This window comes from Pteropus alecto, unplaced genomic scaffold (assembly GCF_000325575.1).
Source record: "Pteropus alecto unplaced genomic scaffold, ASM32557v1 scaffold66, whole genome shotgun sequence".
In the NCBI taxonomy this organism is placed as follows: Eukaryota; Metazoa; Chordata; class Mammalia; order Chiroptera; family Pteropodidae; genus Pteropus; species Pteropus alecto.
This window is the reverse complement of record NW_006438869.1, coordinates 2634154-2640529: the sequence shown is the minus strand read 5'-3', so window position 1 is coordinate 2640529 and position 6376 is coordinate 2634154. Positions and strand designations below refer to the sequence as shown.

Genomic DNA, 6376 nt, shown 5'->3' with positions numbered 1-6376 from the left:
ACGTTGAGGCCAAAGTTCTTTATGAAATACCCCTAAGACCCTACAGTGCAACATTGTTTAACCATATTGCACAACCCATAGATCCGACTATCTTAAATTTAATCTGAAACTACATTTTGATAGACTCTCATGAGCAAATAGCCTAATCTTTCATCATATTCAGATGCCTTTTACAGTTTTATGAGGCATACCCTTAAAAATGGGAATTTTCTTCTGATGAATGTAATGCTATCCAGGTTAATAAAGAATGATAACTTACACCCAACAGGCCGAGCCTAAATGGTCCCCTTCAAAAATAAATACCATTCTACATTTAAAAATATAGAGTCCTTATTATGTTTTACTCAATCAAATGTGTAATCATCTGACAGTGTTTTAATTAAAGTATAAAAAAGACAAATTGTTGAAAATTTATCAAAATAATTCTCCATGAATAGGCTGTGATATCAGAGTAGTATTGGATGTGATGCTTTTCTTTCTGCCTCCAGGGACTGGAGGTGAAGTGCATATTGACTGAACAATACACCTGTAGATAATTGAACTGTAACTCATGAATCATATCTTTCACCAAGTTGAATGATATATTTACCTTTCCTTAAAACGATATTTATTATCTCTTGACTCCAGCATCTTCAGTGGCTAGAGTGTTTCAGGATGTATGTTGTCAGCACGAATTTTACGGACAGAAACAAAGCCTGAGAACTATATTTAAAGGTCAATCAATGTTCCCATTACCAGTTTCAGATCTTTTTACGTTGTCATTTTAAATTACTTGGTAATATAATGTGCTCTCTTTCCATCTGGGTTTCAGCTTAGTAATAAGACAATGGAAAGCTGATGATTTGACACATTTCAACTTTCTCTAGGTATATGTGTTTGTTACTGCTGTGTTTCTGGAAGCAAAGAGTAATAAAAGAAAAGATAAATAAGTCAATTCTACTTTGTTCTGTATAATATTTTGGCAAATAGATGTAGAGTAATTCATGAACAAGAGGCTAAAGTAGACACATTCTTATTTTCCCTCCAAAAATATAAAATCAAGTGATATAATCTTGACATTCTTTTGTGAGTGGTTAACAAAAGGTCCAGGGACAATGTCATTTCAAGGTGGGGAAAAATTAAATTTTAATTTGTCTGCATTTTTACCCATAAGCTTAAAATATTGGTGTGACTGTGGGCATTGCAAAGCTTGTTCATGTTGGATAAACTTAGAGATAGATAATAAGGCTACTCTCGTAGAAATACATTAAAATCCTGTTAATGTTGGATAAAGTCTTTTAGTCCTCTATTAGAAAACATACAAAACTTTGGGAGATGTAACGCAATTTTCTAAATTTACCTTAAATTAAAAAATTAAAACTAGAACGACACTAATTTTCTTTATCTTAAGAAAATTTATCTTAATAACTATCTTAACATTAGTTATTTATATTAATGTAAAGAGAAACAAAATGAAGATAAATATTTATAAAGTAATTAATTTGGGGTTACTTATTCTTGTACTATGCACAACATATTGTACCAGATTATATAGAGAAAATAAATTTCAACCGAAAATAACCCAATCTAATTATGTTGAAATTAAATTAAATATATATCCCAATACTGATACACTTTATCTTTAAAAATCCCACATGTACGCACATGCGCATACGCATACACACAAACACGCATAGAGCATCAAAATCTATCCCATTGTATGAATTTTTTTTTATTTTTTTTAGGCGAGGTAACCCTTGGTTGACCTCACAGATTGCAAGGATTTTGTCAGCTTACGATCCCTTATTTTTTCATTTTTTACACCTACGGCACCTGGTTTTCCTAGGTGGTCTCCCATCCAAGTACTAACCAGGCCTAATCCTGCTTAGCTTCTGAATCTGACGGCTTCAAGCTTGTTCAGGGTAGCATGGCCGTAGGCAGTAATTCTTGTACTATTTTTCTTCTGTATTTTTCTTATTGCTATCCAAAAATGCTATTGGTTTCTTTTCATTTTAAATTTTAATGTTGATCATATTTCTCCGAGTTCTCACCAGTACTTAGTCAATTCTTTTATTATGTCTTATCATTTGTATGTTCACTTGGGTTTTCTGTATAGAAAAAATTTTCTCTAAATATAATTTTTCTTATCGAATTCCATTTTTGTTTGAAAACTCCTAAAATCTCTTATTGCATTGGTTGTTGCCACCAATGTGATGGTGAACAGAGATGGTCAGTGTGAGCAGATGCTGTTTGCTTATGACTTTAACAGGAATGATATGGAACATTCACCAACACAGGTGGCATTTGCTAACGATCGTGTAGAGAAAATGGTGACTGAGTTGACTCTCCATTTATTTTCTGTTCTTAAATAAAAACTTGGATTATAAATTAACATTTACTTTTTATAATTTTTCTACATGTTGATTGAAATAAGTAAACATTCTTGTATATTTCACATAAAAAAATTTAGTTTGCAGTGATAATTTTTTTTCATCGGATTTCATTTTTTAGAACAGGTTTAAGTTTACAGAAATGTCGCACAGAATGTGCAGTTTCTGTATCTCCTTCTACACATAGTATCTCCGATTATTAACACCTTGCATCAATGTGGTACATTTGTTACAACTGATAAACTAATGTTGATATATCGTTAATAACTAAAGTTCATAGTTTACATTACAGTTCATTCTGTGTTGTACAGTTCCAATGGGTTTGACATATGAATAATGTCATAGACACACCAATACAGTTGCATAGGTAATTGTTCCATTGCTTCAGAAATGCCTTTTCGTATTCATCCCATCACATCCACCTGAACCTGATAACCACTATCCTCTTACTACTCTTTGGCTTTTTCCAGAATATCCTATAGTTGGAATCAAATAGCAGGTAGCTTTTTTAGACTGGCTTCTTTCACTTAGCAATTGTATGGACTGAAGTGTGCCCCCCAAGATTTGTATGTGTTAGCCTTGCCTCCCAATATGACTATAGTTGGACATAGAGCTTTTAAAGAGGTAACTAAGGCTAAATGAACTCATAAGGATGGAGCCCTAATCCAATACGACTGGTGTCTTTATAAGAAGAGAATATAGGACACAGACAGACACAGAGGAACGGGCATGTGAAGACACGGGGATAAGGCAAATATCTGCAAGCCAAGGAAAGGCCCTAGGAGAAACCAAACCTGGTGACACTTCCGTATTGGACTTCTAGTCTACAGCAGACACAGAGGAACGGGCATGTGAAGACACGGGGAAGAGGCAGATATCTGCAAGCCAAGGAAAGAGGCCCTAGGAGAAACCAAACCTGGTGACACTTTCGTATTGGACTTCTAGTCTCCAGTAGTGTGAAAAAAAAAATAAATTTCTGTTGTTTAAGCCATCCAGTCTGTGGTATTTTTGTTATGGCCGCTCTAGCAAGCTAATACAGTGACGTACATATAAGGTTCCTCATTGTCTTTATGTAGCTTGATAGCTCATTTTTTTCTTTTCTTATTTTTTTAAATTTATTCACCTATTTAAGGACATTTTTGTTACTTCTAATTTTGACTATTATGACTCAAGCTACTATAAACATTTATGTGCAGGTTTTTGTGTGGATATATGTTTGAATTCATTTGGGTAAATGTTTAGAAAAATGTTTGCAGGATTGTATGATAAGCTGATATTTAGCTTTGCAAGAAACTGCCAAATGGTGTTCCCAAGCAGCAAAATAGAAAGTGGGTACCATTTTGCATTCCCACCATCAACAAATGACAATTCATATTTCTCCGAGTTCTCACCAGCACTGCATGTGGTTTTGGATTTTAGCCATTCTAGTAGGTGTATACTGTTATCACATTATTTTAATTTTCATTATTTCTCTAACAGCATATGATGCTGGGCACCTTTTAATATGATTATTTTTCTATCTGTCATTGATGAGGTGTTCAGATATTTTGCCTCTTGTGTTTTTCTTTTTTACTGTTCAGTTTTAAGAGTTCTTTTCATACTCTGGATAGCAGTTCTTCATCAGACATTCAAATATGTTTTCATAGTCTGTGGTTTGTCATTTTACTCTCTGAACAGCATCTTTCAAAAAGTAGAAGTTCATAATTAATGAAGTCAAACTTTATCAGTACTGTCTTTTATGTATCATGCTTTGAGTGCTGTATCTAAAAAGGTTCATTTCATTTTTTGCATGTCTACACAGTTTCTCTAGTACCATCGTTTGAAAAGACTATGCTTTTCCCACTGGATTGTCATTTGTTCTTTGTCAAAGATCTGCTGGCTACATTGTGTGTCTATTTCAAGGCTCTCTACTCTGTTTTATCAATCCACTTGTCCTTTTTTTTTTGCCAAAATCACAATGTCTTGAGGACTATAGCTTTATAGTATAACCTTGAAGTCACTGTTTGCAGTTTTTTTATGTCTTTATATTTACAGTAGGGTGTTGTAGACAATATATAGTCAGATCTTGCTTTTTTATTTATTCAGACAGTATCTTTTAGTGGGTGTATATTTTTTACCATTGACATTGAAAGTGATTATTGATATAGTTCGATCAATATTTACCATATTTGTTACTATTTTCTAATTATAGTCTTTATTTTTTTGTTCCTTTTTTATGTCTTCCACTCTTCAAACGTTAGTGCATTTAACTGAGCATTTAAATGATTCAATTTTCTCTCTTGTCTTAGCATACGAATTATACCTCTTTAGGACAATTTTTAGTGATTGCCCTAGAGTTTTTAATACAAATTTACAACTAACATAAGTTTATTTTTAAATAATACTATTCCACTTCATGGGTATTGTATTATTTTATAAGAACAAAATATTCCTAATTCTTCCCTCCTGTTCATTGTATTATTTCTGTCATTCATTTCACTTATACTTATGTGATAGTCACTGAGTATATTTTTGCTATTATGATTTTTAATAATCTATTATATCAACTAAGGAAAAGAAAAAATTATTTACCTTCATTTATTCCTTCTCTAACACCCTTCCTTGATGTTGATCTGAGTTTCTAATCTACATCATGTTTCTTCTTTCTGAAAAACCTTTGAACTTTTCTTGTAAATCAGGCTAATTGTCAACAATTTCCTTTAATTTTCATTTTTCTAAGAATGATTACTTCTTCTTTACTCTTATAAGATTTCTTTTTGCTAAAAATATAATTATAGATTTTGAAGTGTTTTTTTTCTTTTATTGAGGTTTTATTGAGGTTTTTCTTTTATTCCTTTAATAACACTTTAATTTCTGTTGTAGTGTTTTTGTTTCTAGCATTTAATTTGGCTATTTCTTAGAATTCCCATCTCTCTGCATATATTACCCATTAGTTTTATTTTGCTGCCCACTTTTTTCCATTAGAGCTCTTAGAATATTAAATAAAGATATTTTAAATTCCTGGTCTAATAATTCCAAAAGTACCACCATATCCCAGTCTGGCTCTTCTGCTTGCATTGTCTCTTCAATTTTTTTTGTAATGTTTTTCTTTTAACATTCCTTCTAACATATCCATGATATGTTCAGTCTTTCAGTTTTCTTTCTTTTTATGAGGATAGGCGTGGTGACTTGTCATGTTGGACCAGAAACCAAAGATTAGTGATAGATTTTTAAGTACTAATAATATATGTTGCTTACTTAATTGGCATATTCATGGTTAATTCAAAATATGTATATGTATGTTTGTATATGAAGGGGTCTACAATAATTTATTTTATATAAATTTTTTGAATAAACTTAGTACTAACATAGAGTAAATTCATAAATTACATATTTAAGATTGCATGTTTAAGTCTCTAAACATACTAGAACTTGCCTAATTTTGATTGTCAATTAAAATTTATTGATACTTTTTTGTGACTTAACAATGAACAATTATTTAAATGTTCCCTTCATTTTGGAAAAAAAAATTTTTTTAATTGACTAATTTGGGAAGATATATGTATGTTAAACTCTACAAATAACATCATATATAAGTATTTTACTATATGAGTTTTAAATTTTTATCATTATAATTATTGCTGTATTTCTAGCATTACTTTTAGTTTCCATTTAGATTTTTCCAAAAATTTATTTTGATGTAGTTTCAAACTTATAGGAAAGTTATAAGAATAGTATAAAACTTTTCTATATGAATATTTACCAACTTCTTGCAATGCCAATGTTCTATTATATTTGCTATAACTTTTGAACTGTATTGTCTGTCCCTCTCCCTCTCCTCCTGCTCTATTTTTTTTTTTTTTGAATCATTAGTCAATAAGTTGCAGACAGGATACCATTATCTTATATTATCTTATGTAGAATATCTTTTCAATTAGGTTCTTTAGCTGTATCTTCATAACTCAATTCAGGTAGTGTATTCTTGCAGGAATATTGCAGAATAGATTCGGCATTCTTCTCAGTATTGC

At 31.3% G+C, this 6376-nt stretch overlaps 1 pseudogene; it reads right to left on the bottom strand.

Moving 5' to 3' along the window:
• Nucleotides 1-1800: 1800 nt before the first annotated feature.
• LOC112483012 lies at nucleotides 1801-1918 on the bottom strand (annotated as a pseudogene).
• Between the last annotated feature and the right edge of the window lie 4458 nt (nucleotides 1919-6376).